Source organism: Lynx rufus, unplaced genomic scaffold, assembly GCF_022079265.1.
Source record: "Lynx rufus isolate CCGP_SWC_20201006 ecotype Redwood Valley unplaced genomic scaffold, mLynRuf1.p SCAF_11, whole genome shotgun sequence".
In the NCBI taxonomy this organism is placed as follows: Eukaryota; Metazoa; Chordata; class Mammalia; order Carnivora; family Felidae; genus Lynx; species Lynx rufus.
In genome coordinates this window covers 12598082-12620364 of record NW_025814825.1, presented here as the reverse complement: position 1 = coordinate 12620364, position 22283 = coordinate 12598082, and positions in this window count along the sequence as shown.

The window sequence follows — 22283 nt, the reverse complement described above, 5'->3', positions numbered from 1 at the left end:
GCTCGCTTCCTCTCGCTCCCTCGTCCCGCTCCGCTCCCGCCGCCGCCCTCTCAGCCGCCGCCGCCGCCGCCGCCCGATCCTCCGGCCTCCGCCAGCAGCCTCAGCAGCAGCAGCAGCGGCAGCAGCGGCGACGACGACGACCGGAAGCGGGCGAAGGCGGGAGCCAGAGGGAGTTCGGGGAAGCGGATCGGCGGAGGTGACGTCGCGGGGGGCGGGGCGAGGCGGCGAGGGGCGGGGCGGGCGAGGGGGCGGGGCGAGGGCGAGGAGGGACCGAAGACAGGCGAGCCGGACGCAAGTGGGTGGGAATCTACGCGAAGCGTTTGGCAGCAGCTCGAAGGTCGGCCCGGAAAACTTAGGTGTTGTTTGTTGCTGTTGTTGTTTTGTTTCAAATTGCCAGTCAACACTACTTTACTTGAGCCAACTTCTGTTTTCTAGCCACGTAAACAAAAGTGTAAGTTTACTTTTAATTGCTTCGTATTAAATATAGGCAATGCCCGCACTATGTATTAGGAAAAAAATCAGAGCTGAAAGTTTAAGTACTGTCTACCAGTTTCCCAATTTCCCTTTCCCGGGTAAACCATTGGTACCAGCTGTGTACTTGTGAATCCTTCCGGAGACAGTCCTTACACACACACATAATGCAACATATAAACATTAACAAAAGAAACATTAATAATTCTCCGTGTCGCAAGGATTATTATTATGTTAGAGAGAAAGGAACCGAAGCACAGAGAAAGGTTGAGAACACAAGGTACCTGAAAATTCTAGATTTGGAACGCCATTCTTTCCTCTAGGGGTTCTCAAACTTTTCAGTCTCAAAGTTTACATTCCTAAGAATTATTGAGGAGCCTGAAGAGCTTTTGTGTGTGTGGATTATATCTGTTTATAATTGCTATATTAGAAATTAAAACTGAGAATTTTTTAAATGTTCATCAGTTTATAAAATAATGTCATTACATGTTAACATGACATGTTTATTTAAAAAATTCTATTTTCCGGGGCGCCTGGGTGGCGCAGTCGGTTAAGCGTCCGACTTCAGCCAGGTCACGATCTCACGGCCCGTGAGTTCGAGCCCCGCGTCGGGCTCCGGGCTGATGGCTCAGAGCCTGGAGCCTGTTTCCGATTCTGTGTCTCCCTCTCTCTCTGCCCCTCCCCCGTTCATGCTCTGTCTCTCTCTGTCCCAAAGATAAATAAACATTGAAAAAAAAATTAAAAAAAAAATTCTATTTTCCAAAACAAAAAGAAATCACTGAGAAGCGTGGCATTGTTTTACTTTTTGGCAAACATTTGAATGTGTGTTCCATAGAAGTCAGCTGGAGCCTCACATCTGTTTCTGTACTCAAACTGTTGTGATGTATTATTTTGATTCAAGTCTGTGAAGGAAACCCAGACTCCTACAAGTACGTCCTTAAAAAGAGGAAACTTCACAGAACCTTGGAAGGGGTCTCAGGGACCCCCAAAATTCCAGACCACTCTTTGAGGACTGTTGCTCTAGGCAGCATTGTCTCTACCCGCAACATATCCAAGATGGAATTGAAAAGAGAATCATGACTACCACCAAATATCTACCATCATTCCCATTTTGCGAATAAGGAAATTGAAGCTACAAGATATTAAGTGTTTAGCCAGAGTAAAACGGCTACTACCTCACTACTGAGAGAGCCAAACAGTTGCTTAGTAAAGATGGAAACAAACAAACTTACATAGTGGAGCAAATACTGTGATTGGTGGTCAGGTTGGGCCAGAGCATGACATGGAACCAATTTTGTGGTGAGTGTCCAAGAATTCAGGAAGAAGAACCTTTGACGGTCCCCAGGGTTGGAGGGGACTGAGCTCAACCTTGGAAGTTCTATGGCTTTGCATATGTCTAGAAAGGAGGCACTTTCCAGGGGAAAGAAAAGGTGAGATACTCGTTTACATCTGTATAAAACAAAGTGTGTGATTACAGCGTGCACCCCTCCTTGATCTCGCTTTTGATGATAGATTTTGGGATGTTCTGAGACGAACAGGGAGATCTTTCCGGCCAAAGATTGGGTTGGAATATGGAATGAAATGAAGTAAATAAGGTTGACACCAGGGTTCAATTTTGAAATTGCAGAGACAGGGAAGTATCATCTGTTTTTTAATTCATCTTGACAGGCAGCCTGGAGTGCAGGAAGGAGCTCTTCTATTAACAACTGTGTGACCCCAGGCAAGGTACTCACACTCTCTGGGCCTCATTCATATTAACGCCTTTACCTCACTGAGTAGTCCTGTGAGCGAAGCATATAAGGTGTTTAACAAATAATCGTCTCCTAGGAAGGTCATATTGAAATTAATGGAAGTTTATTATTTTCCTCTTGGGAGCTCCGGTGTCTTCGTTCCCCACATGGAAGGTATCATAGCCACCTGTCCTGATTTCAGAAACCCCACAAAACTGCTTTCGTGGGGCTTTTGAAATTAAACATGTGTGTGTGTGCACGTGGTCGTGTGTGCGCATGAATGGCTGGATATTATCACCTCTAGAATACCCTAAAAAAAAACACACACACACACACACAAACCCTCAACTAATTTTTTCGCACCCTTTCGAAAAACTTGCTCTTTTTTGTGTGTAACAGCTTTATTGAGATATAATAGTTTACCATAAAATTCAGCCCTTTAAAGCTGATTCAGTGGTTTTTAGTATAGTCACAAAATCATTCAACTATCATCACCACTGTCTAACATCGGAACATTTTTTCACCCCAAAAAGACATCCAGGATGCATTAGCGGTCGCTCATATTTACCTCCAACCTCCTCAGCCCTAGGCAATCACTACAGTACCACTACTAGGTTTCCCTATTGGGACATTTCATATAAATGAAATCAGAGATCATGTAGCCTTTTGCAACTGGTTTCTTCCATTTAGCGTGTTTGAAAAAAATTTGTTGTCAATGTTTATTTGTTTTTGACAGAGAGAGAAAGAGAAGGAGCATGAGCGGGGGAGGGGCAGAGAGCGAGGGAGACACAGAATCCGAAGCAGGCTCCAGGCTTGGAGCCGTCAGCACAGAGCCCTACGCGGGGCTCGAACTCACAGACCGAGAGATGGTGACCTGAGCCGAAGTCGGACGCTCAACCGACTGAGCCACCCAGGTGCCCCTTTAGCATGTTTTTAAAGTTCAACTTGGGTAGTATATATCAGTACTTTGTTCCTTCTTTTTTTAGACTCTTTTTTTTAAGTGTTTATTTATTTTTGAGGGAGTGGCAAGAAGGGGAGAGGCAGAGAGAGGGGAACAGAGGATTTAAAGTGGGCTCTGCGCTAACAGCAATGAGCCCGATGATTGAACTCACGAACCCTGGGATCATGACCTGAGCCGAAGTTGGATGCTCAACCGACTGAGCCTTCCAGGTGCCCCAGTACTTTGTTCTTTTTAATGACTGATACTGTTCCGTTGCATGGATATACCTACCACATTTTGTTTATCCATTCATGAGTTGATGGAAATTTAGTTTGTTTCGATTTGGAGGCTGTTAGGATCACACTGTTATGAACATTTGTGTGCAAGTTTCGTGTGAGTATATGTTTTCAATTCTCTTGGGTGTACACCCAGGAATGGAATTGCGGGCTCATATTGTAACTCTAGACGTAACCATCTGGGGAACTGCCAGGCTGTTTTCCAGAGTGGCTGTACCATTTCACATTCCCACCAACGATGTATGAAGGTTCCAATTTCTCCACATCTTTGCCAATACTTGTTATTATCTGTCTTCTTGATTATAGCCATCCCAGTGGGTATGAAGAGGTATCTTATTATGGTTTTGATTTACATTTCCCTGGTGACTAATGACGTTGAGCATCTTTTCATGTTCCTATTAATGCTCCAAAGTATATCTTCTTTGGAGAAATATCTCTTCATATAATTTGGCCATTTTAAAATTGGGTCGTCTTTTTATTGAATTTTACATGTTCTTTATAAACATTCCCAAAACTGCAACCTTATCAGACAGATGATTTGCAAATAATTTCTCTCATTCTGTGGGTTCTTTTCACTTTTTTGATGGTTTCCTTGGAAGCACAAAAGTTGTTAATTTCAGTAAAGTCCTATTTTATTGATTTTTTCCCCCTTTAGTTGCTTGTGCATTTGGTTTCCTAAGAAACCATTGCTTAATCCAAGACCACAAAAATCCATGCTTGTATTTCTTTCTAAGAGTTTTATACTTTCAGCTCTTACTTCTGGGGCTTTGCTCCATTATAAGTTAATTTTTATATATGGAGTGAGGTAGGGGTTCAACTGGCACCATTTGTTGAAAAGGTTATTCTTTCCCTGTTGAATTGTCTTGACAAAAACCTGCTTCTTAAACTAGCATTCTGTGGGGAAACGTACTTCCGAATGAGGAACTCGAGGAAGTGGGACCATTGTAGGTTGGCAGAATACTTTTAGAATCAGCAGAGCAATGACTGTCACCACGACTCACGTCCAATGTCTCACTCTTTTAAGTAATTTATGTATACCACTGCTTCATGTATTCCTGACAACAACCCTATACAGTAGCCTCCATTATTATATCCGTTTTACAGATGGGGAACTGAGGCTCAAGGAAGTGGAATAACTTGCTGTATTAGTTATATATTGCTGCGTCACAAATTACTCCAAACCTTGTGCTTAAAATTACGCATATTTATTTTTTTAATGTTTATTTATTTTTGAGAGAGAGAGAGAGAGAGACTGAGCAGGGGCGGGGCAGAGAGAGAGGGAGATGCACAATCCTAAGCAGGCTCCAGGCTCCCAGCTGTCAGCATAGAGTCCGACACGGGGCTCGAACCCACGAACTGCGAGATCATGACCTGAGCCAACATTGGACACCCAACTGACTAAGCCACCCAGGCACCCCAACAATGCATATTTATTATCTGTCAGTCTTTGAGGGTCAGGAACGTGAAAGCCACTCTCTCATGAGGTTGCAAATGAGGATGCTTGCCAGGTCTTTAAGTATCTGAAGGCTTGACCGGGGTCAGAGGATTTACTTCCAAGCTCATTCACATGGCCAGAGGCAAGAGGCCTCAGTTCCTCACCATGTGGACCTCTCCAGTGTTGCTTGTGTGTCCTCATGACATAGCAATTGGCTTCTCCCTGAGTGATTGAACTGAGAGGGAATAGGGAATGAGTTACAGCGAATCTCTTGACCTGACCTTGGAAATCACGAATCATACCGTTACGTCTGCCACATTCTATTCATTAGAATCAAGTCACTAAGTAAGGCCAGCATTCTCTGGGGAGGGAATTAGGCTCTACCTTTTGAAGGGTGACATATCCAAGGATTTGTAGACATATTTTAAAACCGTGACACTTGCCCAAGCTCACAAAGATTATAAGTGCTTTAACAAGAGAAACCCACTGTGCAAGCACTGCTAAATCCCTGCTTGCACCACACTTGTTAATGTCCCCTTGGCCAAAGCAAGTCACGTGGCCAAGCCCAAAAGCAATGGGGAAGAGGACAAGAGCCTCTCAACTAGGAGTTCGAGTTCACTGGGGGCCAGCAATATAATAGTCTAGATAATGCACTGTCTTTTATCTCCCTGAAATGTTGGAGTCTTCTGGAATTGTCTTTTCCAACTTGCATTGTCTCTATTTCCTTGGGTTTACTTTCTCTGCCTGTTTTTAAGCCACCGTTTTTCAGGTTAGAAACATTCCTCACATGCCTGATGATCTTTGGCTCTCCATTAATGAAGGACTAAAATACTTAAGCTCTGGGGTGGAGAGTGAGGCTTGTCTCAGAAGGAGATTCTCTGTATGGTAATCAGACCCAGACCTGCTGTCTCATAGGACAGGGGGGTGGGGGGGTGGAGGAGGGTGGAGGGGTGGATCCCCAAACGTCAGTATCTATAGATGTTTTCTCTTCTGCTGGTCAGTATTCCCCAAAAAAGCAGCCTCCATATTCCTGCCAGGGGAATGGAAGTCCAGGCCTGGGTTCTGAAAACCAAGCTGGGGCCAGGCAGGGAGTAGGGACTCTCTCCATTCAGAATGCAGACTTTCACTTGCTTTCAGTACAGCGCCTTCCCTAGGCCACAAGGCCACGCCTGGAGTACGTCTCTGAAGACCCCGGTGTCCCCCAAACCTCCTGTATCTATTGTTCAACCTCTCTCAGAGGTAAACCTCCCATCATCTGTGGGTGTCACGGAGGGAAAGGTGCTTGGCTGGGCAGGATAGTGAAAGAGATTTGGGGATCCCAGCTGTTCCTTTTAAAGACTTTAAGCCAGTCCTTCTCTCTCCAACACCACCTTGCTCTCCAACTTCCAGAATGTTGTAACTATCACGGGTCCTGTGCTGTATCCTTTCCTGACTTCTTAGTCCTTATGGATTTATGCTTTAAAAAAAAATTCCTCTGCTCTCATTTAAGGGGGAATCTAATGGGAAAACATGTAAATAGCTAAACACATATGTTTACGTGGTTTCATTTAAAGAACACAACATGTTGGGGCACCTGGGTGGCGCAGTCGGTTAAGCGTCTGACTTCAGCCAGGTCACGATCTCGCGGTCCGTGAGTTCGAGCCCCGCGTCGGGCTCTGGGCTGATGGCTCAGAGCCTGGAGCCTGCTTCTGATTCTGTGTCTCCCTCTCTCTCTGCCCCTCCCCCGTTCATGCTCTGTCTCTCTCTGTCTTAAAAATAAATAAACGTTGGAAAAAAAAAATAACACAACATGTTTTTATCTTTTTAAATGTTCATTTGTGAGAGAGAGAGCAAGCAGGGGAGGGGCTGAGAGAGAGAGAGAGAGAGAGAGCAAGCAGGGGAGGGGCTGAGAGAGAGAGAGAGCAACCGGGGGGGGGGGGGGGGAACCGAGGACAACATATGTTTTTAAACAGCCTATCAGTTAGGAGTCAGTTGTAGTAACAGAAGAGGTTTATTCAGAATAGTAGGTGCTTAAAACAAACTGCATGCACTAGAGGAATGGTTTCCAGGCTAGGCCTCCAGGGATGACCTCAGAACCCTGCAGAACTGACCCTCCAGGAGAGCTGCTACCCAGACCAGAGTCAGGAAACTGGGGAGTAAGCAGCTGCTGTCCCAGCTGCCAGCCCCACCTTAGCCACGATGAGGGATCCGAGAGCTGCCGTCAGACCGTTGGCCTCAAAGCCACACAGAGCTCACTAGATCCATCCAGAAAATGGATGCCTGGAGCAACAAAGCCGCTCCCCCCTCTACTTAACTCCATTCTGAATTCAAGTCTTGTGTGAAGGCGTCTGACTGGTGGAACCCCAACCCCTGACACGCATCTGGGGGGGCTTGCCATTGTTTAGCTTTCCAGCCCCTGCAGTGCAAGAAGGCACAGCGGAAAGAAGTTAGAACAGGTGTTGAGTGTACCAATCTACCTATCCACCACAAAGGGTAAGAAGATGTGGATATCTGTTTTGTAACTGGACACTAGGATTCATTCCCTTGTTCTTCTCACCTTACCTAACTTCCTTCCTCCTAGCCTTGAGTTAAGGATTAAACTCCAGGGGCGCCTGGGTGGCCCAGTCAGCTAAACAATAGACTCTTGATTTCAGCTCAGGTCATGATTTCATGGTTCGTGGGATCAGGCTCCGCTTTGGACTCTGCTCTGATAGCACAGAGCCTGCTTGGGATTCTCTCTCTCCCTGTCTCTGCTCTTCCCTCACTCGCGTGCATGCTTGCACTCTCTCTCTCTCTCTCTCTCTCTCTCTCAAAATAAATAAATAAACTTAAAAAAAGGAGGGGGGATTAAACTCCAGAAGCGTCCCCTCTTGCCTTTGGTCGGGGGTTAGCAAACTTGGAGAGTAAATACTTTAGGATTTGCAGGCTAGATGGGCTCTGTCACAAGTATTTGACTTTATTGCTATGGTGAGAGGGAAGCCATAGACAACATGTGCACAATGAGTGTAGATCCAGTAAGACTCTTCACAGAAGCAGGCAGCCAGCCGGATTTGGCCTGTGGGCCATCGTTTGCAGACCCCCGTGTTTGCTGTTACTGTCTGTTGACTCAACAAATCCTTACTGAGCATCTACTATGTGTCAGGTGCTTTCTGGAGGAGGGGATATAGCAGTAAACAAGGCAGAGACGCCCCATGTCCCATAAAGTGAACATCCTACCTGGAGTGATTGTCTCCTCCCCCCACCCCTTCCCTGCCTAACACACACTCTTATTTAACACTCCATTTAAATGTTTTTTTTTTACTGTTTATTTGTTTTTGACGGGAGGGCAGGGAGGGGCAGAGAGAAAGGGAGGCACAGAATCCAAAGCAGGCTCCAGGCTCTGAGCTATCAGCACAGGGCCCAACACAGGGCTCAAACTCATGAACCCTGAGATCAAGACCTGAGCCGAAGTCGGATGCTCAACTGCCCGAGCCCCTTTAATACTCCATTTAGGTCGACCTTCCTGGACTTTCCTCTCCCCAGCCAGGGTTGGCACCCTGCCTCTGAGCTCTGGCAGGTCCCTGTGCACACTGAGGTCACTTGTACCGACCTTGTGCAGGAGCATTGTCTGCTTCTGTATCTGGTCCCCTGCAGAACTGCTAACTCTACAAGGATGAGAACGTCCTTGCCTCAAATCCCACGGGGTCTGGCTCAGAAGCAGCCTGTGGTCCGTATGTGCTGAACTGACTTGAAAAACCTTTTGTGGAAGCTGAGAGATAAAACAGCAGACATAGTTGTGGGCACATTGGTCTGGCGTGGCCCTATTCAGATGAGAACTTTTGTTTCTCAGTTGAGCGATGGTGTAATTGACATGCTCCCTTCTCAAGTATGCTTGCTTATGAGTTTGGTCAAATGTTTCCATTCTTGTGAACACCACCACAATCAAATGTAGAATATTTCATCATACCCAGAAGTACCCCTGAACCTTTTTGCAATCAACCATGCCCCTGTCAAAGCCCAAACCCCAGGCAATCACTGATCTGCTTCCTATGGCTGCTGATTAACTGTGTTCTAAAACTTTATATACGTGGAATCATACCGTATGTATTATTTAATGTCTCGCTTCTTCATGCATCAAAATGTTTTGCTTGTATGAGTAGTCCGTTCCTTTTTATGGCAGAGTAATAGTCCGCTTATGGACATACCACAGTCTGTTTGTCAGATGAGAATTTAAAGATATCTCTGCCTCTTCCCCCCAGAGCCTACCATGGGGGACTAGGAGAGTCTCATGTGGCCTCAAATGTACTAGTTGGGTATTATCTCTGAATGAGGTTATCTAGATAGTTGGGTTTGGAAAGCTGCAGTGCAATTGTGACCCCCCCCCCCCCGCCAGCCAGACACAGGACCTCTAGGTCCATACCTGAGTTACTGCCATTGAGCATGCAAATTATTGATGAAACATGCAAAATACACCACATTTCGGCAGCTCTTTCTTGGAATGTTTAACATTTGATAATATAATTGAAGTTGCAAAAAAAAAAAAAAATGGAAATGGCCTGGGTGTCTCTGACCCAGGGATACCCTCCCTGTAGTCTATTATTGTGGTTAGCCACCGTGGCTTTCCAAAACTCATTCCTTCTCCCTACATTTATCTGGTGCCTCTGTTCCCTCTAGTTCTGTCTCTCCCAAGGGTGGAAGGAGGCTGGCCCCACCTCCTATAATGAGGCCATCCACACAAGATCTGTATCACCATAAGGATAATCACCCCTTATCTTTGGATAATACTTTTCCGCTTTACAAAGCACTTTTGGACCATTATTTCACTTAAGCTGAGCCACAGCCCTGCGATGGAGGCAAGCTGCTTATTATTCTCACCTACGTTTTACAGATAAAGAAACTGAGGCTCAAAGAAGTTATGACTTCTCTGAGAGGCCAGGGAGCTGGGACTAGCGTTCCCGCTTCTGGCTGGCCATCAAGTGCATTTTCTCCTGCCCCTGTGGCTTCCTGCATTGTAAAGAGGGCAAGATGTCCCTTGGGTTCCCATTCTTTATCGTCACATTTCTGAATTCACTGGGCAATGAACAGCATCCATTTCCTGAGCTCCTGAAACATAAGAGACAGAATGTGTTCAGAAGGTGATAACAATCATAGATAATTTTGTAGGCATGCAGGCTGAGTCAGGTGCTGTACTAGGCCTTCTAGGGATCTTATCTCTGTATTCCCAACTGCCATACAAGGTAGATATTATTATGCATGTTTTACAGATGAGGGAGCAGCCTTAGAGAAGCTAACTTGCCCAAGGTCACCTGCTATATTTCTAGAAATTCTCTAGCCTCTTGCCGCGGTTGGGAACAGTCTACTGTGCCTAGGCTTTGACATGCCTTGATTCAAATGCTGGTTTTCCAACTGCTTCTTATATGATCATGAACTGTGAAGCTATTCTGTCATCTGAAAGATGGGAGGACGAACCCCTCATTCACAGAGTGCTCTTCTGAGGATTACACGTCAGGCCCAGCCAAGGTTCGGCCAATGAGAATGGTGGTCAGGCACCAATCTGATCCAACAGGGTTCCAGGGGCCACGAGGCTGGAAAAAGAGGGGCAGGAGGCATAGCAGCATGTGTGACTGTTGGGTATGCCAGAGGGGCCATATTTCAGTCTCAGCATCTCCTCTTTTGGGAACCTCTTTTCGAGGTCTTGTCGGGTGATGCCAACAGAAGCCTGTAGTTGTCGCCTTCAGAGAACGAGGTTTGGTTTGTTCAGGGTCACTGCAGCGTAATAAAGTCCTCCATCCAAGCCGGTGCATTACCTGCCTGTTTACTTACAACTCAACACCTGGAGCTCCTGCCTTGCTCCCTCCCCATTCCAATATTAAGTGGAAGATTCTTCCTGGGTACAGCCCTCCCCGTATTCCCTGCAGGGGGAATGGGGGCAGTACACTTAATGCATCACCACATCTTTTGAAATGGAAAGGTACTGTCATCCAAACAGCGAATGGGGCGCCATGCCCTGTGCCCGCCATAGCCCAAAGGCAAGGCACATGGCGTACAGAGCCCGAGAGCCAAGAGTGGGTGCTTGCCATGTTGAAGCAAGAAGTACTCTGCCCCGAGGAGCTTCTGCTCTCTCTTGGGTGGAGCCCAGGGTTTTCAGGGGGAACCCTTTCATAATGACGAGGTAGGCGCTGTCAGATTCAGGGTAAAGAGTCTGACTCCGGGAATCTTATTCTCCACATGGGCTCTGGACAAGGTACCTGACTTCCATCTCTCCATCAATTAATTCACTCAGAAGTATGTACCCCAGATGCTGGTATGGTCCCGACTCTGGGTTCGGCGGTGAACAAGGGCAAAGCTAATGGAGCTTCCATCTAGCTCTGGGACTCACCTGCCTTGGTGACAGCTCCTTGCACCCAGGCCTTCTGGCTGGATTTGCGTGGGGTTATTCATCCATCCACTCTGAATTCAGCTCAGAAGCCCTGGGGTAGCACCGACTGCCAGCGTATGCTGGATTATATCACCACCGTCCCTTCCGTGGCTTCCTATTATTCTTAGAATCTTGGGGCGCCTGGGTGGCGCAGTCGGTTAAGCGTCCGACTTCAGCCAGGTCACGATCTCGCGGTCCGTGAGTTCGAGCCCCGCGTCAGGCTCTGGGCTGATGGCTCAGAGCCTGGAGCCTGCTTCTGATTCTGTGTCTCCCTCTCTCTCTGCCCCTCCCCCATTCATGCTCTGTCTCTCTCTGTCCCAAAAATAAAAATAAACGTTAGAAAAAAAAAAAAAGAATCTTGAGCGAGGCCTTCCATGGTCTGGCATCAGCCCCTACGTTTCTCCCTCTCATTTTCTGTGCTCCTGTTCCTCACATGGACCACACTCCCTCCCGTGTGCTTTTGCATGTGGTGTTCCCTTTGCCTGGTTGGTCTCTGTGGTGAACAGACTTTAAGGTGACCCCCATGATGTTCACCTTCTGGCCTTCACACTCTTGACTGTGGGGGAACCTGTGACTTGTTTCTAACCAACAGAATGTAGCAAAGGCTATGGAATGTCACTCCTGTGATTATGTAATGTAAGACTCCATCATGCTAACAGACTCACTTTAGAGCCCCCCACCTCACCCCTGCCTCTCTCACTCTTGCTCTCACTGGATTTGAAGGAGCAGGCTTCTATGAGTCCTGCTGTGACAAGAAAACGAATCTGCCAAAGCCTGAATGAGCTTGGTAGTGGTTCCTTCCCCAGTCAAGCCTCCATGTGAGAATGCAGCCCCTGCATCACACCTTGATTACAACTTTGCAGAAGATCCAGCTAAGCCATGCCAGGACTCCTGACCCACAGGAACTGAGAGATAATAAATGCATTACGTCACGAAGATTTTGTTTAAAACAAGGAAACTATATAAATGTGTTACTATTTTCTGTATGCGGCATAGAAAACCAATGTATTCTTTAATATTCATCTAGCTGACTTCTACTCATTCCTTTTCATCCCCATCCCCCTCAGATGCCTTTTCTCAGGGCAGCCTTCCCATCCCTCTCTGCCAAGGCCCAGTCTCCTGTTAGAGGCTCTCAGATCACTGTATGCCTCGCCTGCACATGACCTGTCCAGGTGTAGTTGTGTGATCAATTACTATGTGCCCCTCCGCTAGACTGTAAGATCCATGCAAGCAGTCTATCATGGTCTCTGCTTCTCCCCACAGACTAGCATGGTGCCTGGCACATGAGTGTGCTCAGTAACCATCTGGTGAATAAATAAAAATTTATCAGGAGGAGTCAGGATGAGTGCAGTGAGAGACGGGGATTGTGCGGTGGTTAAACTCGGGGGAAAGCAGATAATGGCATCCTAAAAACTCACTTTTGTCATGACTTATCTGGACAACGGAAGCTAACCTTGTATGTCGGGGCATCCTTGGTGGGAATAATGTTCCGTACAACAGTCACACTGAGCCACCCCCAGGGCTTGGCATGAGTGTGTTTCTCTTGGAAGTTTCAGACTCCTTCCTTCTTTCAGAAGAACATTTTGTATTTTGATCACCAGGCAACTCTCTTAACAATGTCCTCCCTTTGAGTTTCTGCTTTGAGGATGGAAAACACAGGGGGAGAAAAGAGGGACAGGTCAAGCGAAGGGAGCTTCACTTTGGCAGTTCGGGAAGGCCCACGCAATGCCAAATAGCCTGCTCCCATAATAGATAAATGGGCAAGTATGTGGCGCGAGGTGCTGGATGTGTCCCCTCTCCCCCCAATCCATATGTTGAAGTTCTAACCTCAGGCACATGTTGTATTTGGAGATGGGGTGACTATACTTGGAGATGAGACCTAGAAGGAGGTAACCAAGGTTAAAAGAGGTCATAGGGGTAAGGCTTTAATCCATAGGGCTGGTGCCTTTATAAGAAGAGGAAGAGATACCAGAACTTTCTCTCTGCTATGTGAAGATAGAGTGAGAAGGTGTCCATCTACTGTCAGGAAGAGAGACCTCACCAGAAACCAAATCAACTGGCACCTTCCTCTTGAACTTTCCAGCTTCCAGGACTATAAAACAACAAATTTCCGTTGTTTCAGCCCGCCAATCTATGATATTTTTGTTATGGAAAGCTGAGAAGATTAAGACATGGAGTTATCCAGAAGGCTCTACTCTATGTTGTAAAAATAAGGTTGAGGAGCCTCAGAATTTAGTCTTGTGTTCTCCTGTATCTTCAATGGGATTTTTCCTGTCTTCTCTGGTTCTTCTGGCATCAAAGTTTAAACGTGCCCAGGTCTCTACAGCTTTAAACACCCCTCTCTGGGGCCCAAGGCCCTTCCTCGCTACGGCCATGTTTTCCTCCCTACCTACCAGCCAAGCTTCCGGATTGTCTACACTTGCTGGCTTATCATGCTGTCATTTCCGTTTATTCACTCTTCAGTCGCCTCAGTGAGGCCTCCACCCTGCAGTAGCTCAGAAGCTGCTTTGATGTCCCATCCAGCAGACACGTTTTGGTCCCCATCTGACTGTTCTCTTTTTCTCCGCCCTTTCTCCTCCTTTGAGTTTCTGGACACTGGTCCCTTCTGCTTCCTTCTGTCCCTTCCTGGAGTCTCCTTTGCGGTCTTTATCTGCCATCTGCTACTCTTCTGCCCTCATGGAAATGTTGATGTTCTCCAGGTTTTGTCGTTGGTCCCCTTCCCTTCTCACCCCACACCTCTGTCCATTAAGCTCCCCCAACTCCTTTATGCTCCAAGCATCCGCTGCGGGCTGCCAAACCTATAGCTTCAGTCCAGATTCCTCACTGAACTCCTGGCCCAGATATCTAACTGCTGCCTCGGTGTCCCTCAGGCACCTCTAACTGTACATCTTGTAAGTCGAGCCTGCCGTCTGCCCCCTCCTGCCTCTCCACATCCTCCCCGCTCCCGCCTGCCCTTTCCCGGAACATGAGACCATCATCTTCTGCTCACTCCGGCCAGAGACTAAAGATCAGACTCCAATTCCTCTTTTCCTCACTCCTCAGCTCTAGTCAGTCCCATGACCTACCTTTTCTGCCTCCTAAATGTTCAGGTTCATCCACGCATTTCTATCTCCTTTGCCTCTTAATCCAATATGGAGAGCCTGAAAGACTCTGACATGCCTGTTGCCTCCGTATGGCATTATTTTAACAGCCAAAGGGAAAGGTGCAATAGAGGTACCGAGGAAGAGGTCTTTGCTCCTTCTAAAGCTGCAGGAGAGAAGTGGATTGTAGGGTTTAGTGGATTTTTAATGAACGCTGCGTCATTGGAGGCACTCAAGGCAAGGATACTGTAGTGTGGTCTACTGCTTTGCGTGTGACATGGGGCTGGACCAGAGGTGGCACTCTGGTGACCACGTCTAGCTCACAGATGCATTCCGTTTGGCTCATATACGGTTCAAAGTTGTTAACGAGTTTCCAATATTAAAAAGCTGGAGAGTTCAACATAAGAAAATGGATGTCTAGCTTTTCTGGAAAAATCAGGTTTGGCAATTCTGGGCCCAGAGCGCAGGATCCAGACGGGTTGCTGACTGAGAGCTGCTGCATCCAGTGGCCTGTTCTCCACGGTCTTCCCCTGCGGCTTTGCCTACTCATGCTACTGCCTGGACTCTAGAAGCATCCGAGTTTACTAAGCCTGAGCTAGGTGTTCTCCAGTGTCCATCCAGCCTCTGCTTTTACACTATCTCATGTCAGCAACGGAGGAAGTTCCCTTGGGATTTTCTCTAGGCTCCGCTATGTCACTAATCCTGGAAAAGCCCCTTCCCTACTCGCCGCAGTAAGAAGCGTTACTGGACCTGTCTGCTTTTTCCTCTGCCTCCACTTCCCTTTCCTGTCCACCCCGCTGGTCTTACTGCTTCGGATACGCTCGTGGTTCAGCTCTTCGGTTCTCTGCGGCCCATTCGGTTCCAATATCGCATCTCTTCAAAGCCCAGCCTCTTCAGGCATTTCGGTAGAGGATGTGTGCCCGTGTCTCGCCATTGCTCTGGAACTTACATGACTTGTAGAATAAGACATGGGAAGATAGGTGAATGGGAAGTTCTCATATAAAGGTTCTGAATGTCCCCTAACAGATGCAGAGGAACTGACAGCTGTCCAGGGAGATGCTGGGCTGGTTAGAAATGCTTTCAGCTGCAGATAAGAGGAAAATGTCCTCAAAATCCTGAATAAAAGCCATGGAGGCAGGTGTCCAGAGCCTTGAGGTTGCTGGAGTTGGTTCAGGGCCCCTGTCACAGTCAGAGAACTATCGTAGTCACATTCAAGGCAGGAAGAAAGTTGTCTAATCAGGAAAGTAAATACTTTCCCGAATACCCCCAGTTGATTTCTGTTTTTATTCCACTGCTGTCACGGGTGTCCTTCCAAAAAGGATACGTTGGTATTCTAAGCATCAGTACCTCCGAAAGTGACCTTATTTGGGGATTGCATCTTGAAAGAATCAGCCAAGGTAAAAAGATGTTGTTAGAGTTGGTTCTAATCCAGTAAGACCGGTGTCTGTGTAAACACCAGGGAAATTTGGACAGAGACAGGCGCGCACAGAGGGCAGGCCACGTAAAGAAACAATGGAAGAAGGTGGCCATCTACAGGCCGAGGAGAGAGGCCTGGAGCAGAGCCTCCCCTCAACCCTCGAAAGGAACCCGTCCTACCAACACTCTGCAGGTCTGTGAGACAAGAAATGTCCACTGGTTAAGCTACCCAGTCTGTGGTACCGTGTTATGGCAGCTCTAAGACGGTAGGGTCAGGCAGACCATGACATATGGCTTCCTCTGGTTTCAAGAGAGACAGAGAAAGCAAGTATTTCATTGACATAGTGCTGCCCCAAACAAAATGGGATTCAACTGACGAGAAGAAAGAAGGCAGCAGAATTTGGAATGGCCACCAATTGCATCAGCCAATATCCTGGGGAGTCAGAGACAAGAAAAGCTGATCCATAAGAAAGAGTGCAGAGAAAGGATGCATTTCCTGGTCTGTTGATAAACAAACAGTTGGCTAATAAACACTCCCTAAGCACGTAGGGTCTCCAGCCCTGTGCCATTTAGAGGCTACTTCCACAATCAGTCTCTGCCCTTCCCTCAAGTAGCTTGTAAGTAGACTATAAGTAGCTTGTAAGATAGACACAAAGTCTGTATTTATGGATCATATTTTCTTGGGCCCCAGTAGTCTGCGCATGAAAAACAAGGTTTATTCCTTTTTTAAAGTTTATTTATTTATTTTGAGAGAGAGTGAGCACGAGCAGGGGGGTGCAGAGAGGGAGGGAGAGAAAGAATCCCAAGCAGGCTCCGCAGTATCAGCATGGAGCCTGACATGGGCTTGAACCCAGGAACCGTGAGATCATGACCTGAGCTGAAATCAAGAGTCAGACACCCAACCAACTGAGCCCAGCACCCCAGCATTTATTTTTTTTGGCTTAGTCCCCACCTACTGAATTGTAGGAACCCCTACCTCAAACCTCCCTCTGGTAGAGACACTAGTTGTTCCCCAGTATCCATTTTCAGCTTCTTCTTTTTCATAATAAAATTCACAAGTTTTAGTTCAGCATATGACCCCTCAGCCATGGACTGTCTTTACCCCAGCCTCCCATGCAGTGAGGTGTGGTCACATGACCAAGCCAGGGCCATGGGATGTGAACAAAAGCGATGCATGAAACATTCGGGTCATCTCCTTAAAGGCAAAGTGGCTTGCTCCGGACATTTTCTTTTCTCATTCCTGCCAGCTCAGAAATGTTCCAACTCCAGGAGCAGCCTGGGACCCAGAGGTGGAAGAAGCATATTGAGGATGACACAGGAACTGGCCATCTGGTTTTTAGATGACCTTTGGAGCAGGCCTGTCAACCTTCCCTAGATCACCGGTTTCAGGAGAGACAGAAACAAGTATTTTATTTCAGTGGAAGTATTTTTGGGTCTTTCTTAAAGCAGCCTAGCTGTACCCTACTTGATGTACCCCCTGAGAATAAAGTGGGGGCATCCCATGTGTATTTGCAGACATAGTACCTTTAATGCAGTGTGCAGTGTGTGTGTGGGGGGCGGGTGCTCTCACTGTGACATGTCTTACATGTGCTTTGTTCCCAAGTCACATAGCAGGCCTGTCTCTGGCTTTCGGTTTCTCACTAGGACCCAGGAGTTAGGGGCGGGGCTAGGGCAAGGCCGCACCTAAAGAGGTACTTTGAGGCTGTGCGAGTGTGGGATTGGCAGTGCAGAGTGAGTGGCTCCTTAAATTCTGTACCCTGGGGGCCTCTGGTAGCACTCCCCAGTCTAGGACTGTCAGAAGCTATAGCTTCATTGGGGCCACCCTCTTTGTCTCTGAGGGTTCTTCTCCTGTCACATGCTTTCGACCAGGGCCTTGGACTGGTGAGACTGCCTCCTGAGCTCCGGCCCTGGTCTGTCGCTGGACCTCCTGACTCTATCTCCAAGACCTTGTTGGACAGCTCCCAATGGATGTGCTTCTCAATGTCCCCTGAATCTCCCTCATCTTTATTTACTCCTAGACCGCATGTCCTTTGTTCTGTACAGGGCATAGCCTGGTCCCCCACACCTCAGCCCTCGCCCACACACTTTTCTCCTTCATCTCCACATCCTTACCAAGTGCTGCCCAGTCTCTCTTGAAAGCATCTCCTGAATCTGTCCCTTTTCTGTTCTCTCGACAGCTACCTTACATCAGGTCCTTGTCTTCCTCACGTGGACCACCATCTCACATGGGCCCTTCCAGAGTTTGGTCACTATACGAGCAGACTGTGGAGTTGGGCTACCAGAGGTTGAATTTGAATTCTACCACCATGTGACCTCGGACAAGCTCTTTAACTGCTCTGTGCCTTAGTTTCCTCCTCTTTACTTATTTATTTCTTTTTGGTTTTGCTCAAGATGACTTTAAAATTTTTTTTTAAATTTTTATTATGATTATTTTTAAAAATTGAAATCCAAGTTAGTTAACCTATAGTGTAATAATGATTTCAGGAAGAGAATTTAATGATTCATCACTTACATATACCCCCACCCAACAACCCTCCAGCAACCCTCAGTTTGTTCTCTGTATTAAGAGTCTCTTATGGTTTGTCTCCCTCTCTGTTTTTATCTTATCTTTGCTTCCCTTCCCCTTGTTCATCAGTTTTGTTTCTTACATTCCACATGTGAGTGAAATCATAGGATATTTGTCTTTCTCTGACTGACTTATTTTGCTTAGCATAATACACTTTAGGTCCATCCATGTTGTTGCAAATGGTAAGATTTCATTATTTTTGATCTCTGAGTAATATTAAATTATATATATGTATATTATATATATGTATATTTTATATATATGGGTATATATATATGTGTATATATATGTGTGTATATATATATATATATATATATATATATATATATATAACATTTAGATGTTATGTATCTATATATCTCTAGCTATCTCTCTCTATACATACCCAGCACATTTTCTTTATCCGTTCATCAGTCTGTGGACATTTGGGCTCTTTGCATAATTTGGCTATTGTTGATAGTGCTGCTGTAAACATTGGGATGCATATGCCCCTTCAAATCAGCATTTTTGTGTCCTTTGGATAAATTCCTAGTAGTGCAATTGCTGGGTCATAGGGTAGTTCTATTTGTAACCTTTTGAGGAACCTCCATACCATTTTCCAGAGTGGCTACACCAGTTTGCATTCCCACCAGCAGTGCAAAAGGGTTCTTCTTTCTCTGCATCCTTGCAAACATCTGTTGTGTCCTGAGTTGTGAATGTTAGCCATTCTGATTGGTATGAGGTGGTTATCTCATTGTGGTTTTGATTTATATTTCCATGATGATGAGCGATGTTGAGCATTTTTTCATGTGTCCGTTGGCCATCTGGATGTCTTGTTTGGAAAAGTGTCTATTCATGTCTTCTCATTTCTTCACTGGATTATTTGTTTTTTGGGTGTTGAGTTTGATAAGTTCTTTATAGATTTTGGATACTAACCCCTGATATGTTGTTTGCAAATATCTTCTCTCGTTCCGTTGGTTGCCTTTTAGTTTTGTTGATTGTTTCCTTCACTGTGCAGAAGGTTCTTATCTTGATGAGGTCCCAATAATTCATTTTTGCTTTTGTTAGTTACCCTTGCCTCTAGAGACACGTCATGTAAGAAGTTGCTGCAGCCGAGGTCACAGAGGTTGTTGCCTGTTTTCTCCTCTAGGATTTTGATGGCTTCTGTCTTACATTTAGGTCTTTCATTCATTTTGAGTTTATTTTTTTGTATGGTGTAAGAAAGTGGTCCAGTGTCATTTCTCTGCATGTTGCTGTCCAGTTTTCCCAACACCATTTGCGGAAGAGACTGTCTTTATTCCATTGGATATGCTTTCCTGCTTTGTGGAAGGTTAGTTGGCCATACATTTGTGGGTCCATTTCTGGGTCCTCTGATCTGTTCCGTTGATCTGAGTGTCTGTTCTTGTGCCAGTACCATACTGTCTTGATGATTACTGCTTCGTAATACAGCTTGAAGTCCAGGACTGTGATGCCTCCTGCTTTGGTTTTCTTTTTCAAGATTTCTTTGGCTGTTTGGGGTCTTTTCTGGTTCCATACAAATTTTAGCATTATTTTTTCTAGCTCTGTGAAGAATGCTGGGGTTATTTTGATAGGGATTACAGTTTCCTCATCTTTAAAATGGGGCTGCTAACAGGTGTGTGTGTGTGTGTGTGTGTGTGTGTGTGTGTGTGTGTTTAAGACGGAATAGATAACACAAAGTGCCTGGTGGAAAAAGTGACATTTTAGGTATAAACTGTTTAGGTCTAAACTATATCCCATTTAGGTATAAGCTGTTGTTGTTGTTGTTGTTGTTGTTATTTCACATCATGCCACGCTCTGTTCCTTCCTCCCAGAGTGCCTCCCTAATCAGGTCACTACCTTGCTTGTAGGTTTTCAAAGCTTTCCGTTATGTGCTGTGGGGGGATGGTTGCAGTTACGGTTGCAATGTGTTTACTCCTCTCTGTATCTACTCCCTTAGTGGCCCTTCCATATTGTCTCTGTGCTTGGCCATGTTTTGGCTAATGAGGTAATGGAAAGTTTGTGCCACTAGGCAGAGGCTTGAAAGGTGCTTTCACCATGGGCTTGTCTTTTAGACTGAGCTGGTCCCCTGGGTCGTAAGAGACCACGTAGAGCAAAGGTCCCAGTCTGTCCTCACTGAGGCCCCTCCACCAACAGCCTACCAACTGCATGGATAACGGGAGTGAGGCTGTTCTAGACCATTGGCCCCAGCCAGGTGCCAGCTGACTGCAGAGATCAGCCCAGCCAGTTCAGACCAGAACTGTCCAGCTGACCTACAGAACTGTAAGGAATAATACATGTCTGTTGTTGTAAGCTGCTATAATTTCAGGGTGGTTTATTGCAAAGCAAAAGCTAACTGAAACACCCAGGAAGTCAAGTACCACCTTGTCATCCCAAGAGCAAAGGTTCTCGTGATGACTCAACATACATTTGCATGCCATTCCCACGGCCCCTTATCCTCGAGGCCTCAGTTGGAGGTGAGCACTTGGGTGTTCCCAGAATACTTTCTGCCTCCTGGCTTCTAAACCTGTGCTCAAGCTGAACCCCACTCCAGGAATGGTCTTCCCTTCCCTATTCCTTTCTCTCTCACATGCCCTTCCTGGCCTTCTGTGCCTACTGGAATTCAGCTCATCCTTTAAGACTTCTTCAAGGGGAATATTTTCCTGTGGTTGGTGGGCAAATTGGGAGCAGCCTTCCCCTGAAACACTTTACTTGATATCGCTGAACCCCCAGTTCTCCATTGTAATAGGACAGTCTTTCCCAAGGTGGGAGCTGTATTCTTGGAGGTCCAGGAGCACTGCTTTGAGAGAAGGATTCCCTTTTTAAATTTCGTCCAATCGGGGCGCCTGGGTGGCGCAGTCGGTTAAGCGTCCGACTTCAGCCAGGTCACGATCTCGCGGTCCGTGAGTTTGAGCCCCGCGTCAGGCTCTGGGCTGATGGCTCGGAGCCTGGAGCCTGTTTCCGATTCTGTGTCTCCCTCTCTCTCTGCCCCTCCCCCGTTCATGCTCTGTCTCTCTCTGTCCCAAAAATAAATAAAAAACGTTGAAAAAAAAAAATTAAAAAAAAAAATAAATTTCGTCCAATCATTGTGAATTAACCAAGGCACTGCCGTGTCTTTACTCTCTCCCTAGCACTTGCTGGCCTCCTTTTATAACAAAGAGAACAGCCTCTGGAGCAGGCCATCAGCAGGCAACAATAATGCTGTGTCATTTCAGTCATTTCATTATGTGTAACATGTTTTTCCAGTTTTATTGGGATATAACTGACTTAACCATATTTATTTTTCTGGTTACTTTCTATCTATGACAAATGATACTACTTTCCATGTGTAGTAAGGATACAAAGTTTTCTTTTAAAATAAACATTAAAACATGAGTCAATTTAAAGGGGAAAAAAGTAAATAGTAGTATCGTGTGCTGGTAAACCACCTCTCCAAGAGAAAAAGTCCCAATTTAGAGCGTGTGCTGATTCCCATGGTATAAACCCTCCCATCATACAATTTCCAATAACGAAGGTGGCACCACTGAGTGCAGAGCTGGAAAGGAATGTGCAGAATGAACTCTCTGAGTCTGTACAGCTGGCTCAAGTTCACTACGAGGTGGGTGGGTTCAGGTAAAGCAAATATCAGCCACAGCTGAAGCTTGAGAAACACTTTATTATTTTTTTTTTAATTTTTTTTTTCAACATTTATTTATTTTTGGGACAGAGAGAGACAGAGCATGAACGGGGGAGGGGCAGAGAGAGAGAGGGAGACACAGAGGGAAACAGGCTCCAGGCTCTGAGCCATCAGCCCAGAGCCTGACGCGGGGCTCGAACTCCCGGACCGCGAGATCGTGACCTGGCTGAAGTCGGACGCTTAACCGACTGCGCCACCCAGGCGCCCCGAGAAACACTTTATTAAAGTCACTTTTGGGGGGCACCTGAGTGGCTCAGTCAGTTAAGCATCTGACTTTGGCTCAGAGCATGATCTCACTGCTTGTGAATTCGTGCCCCCGTG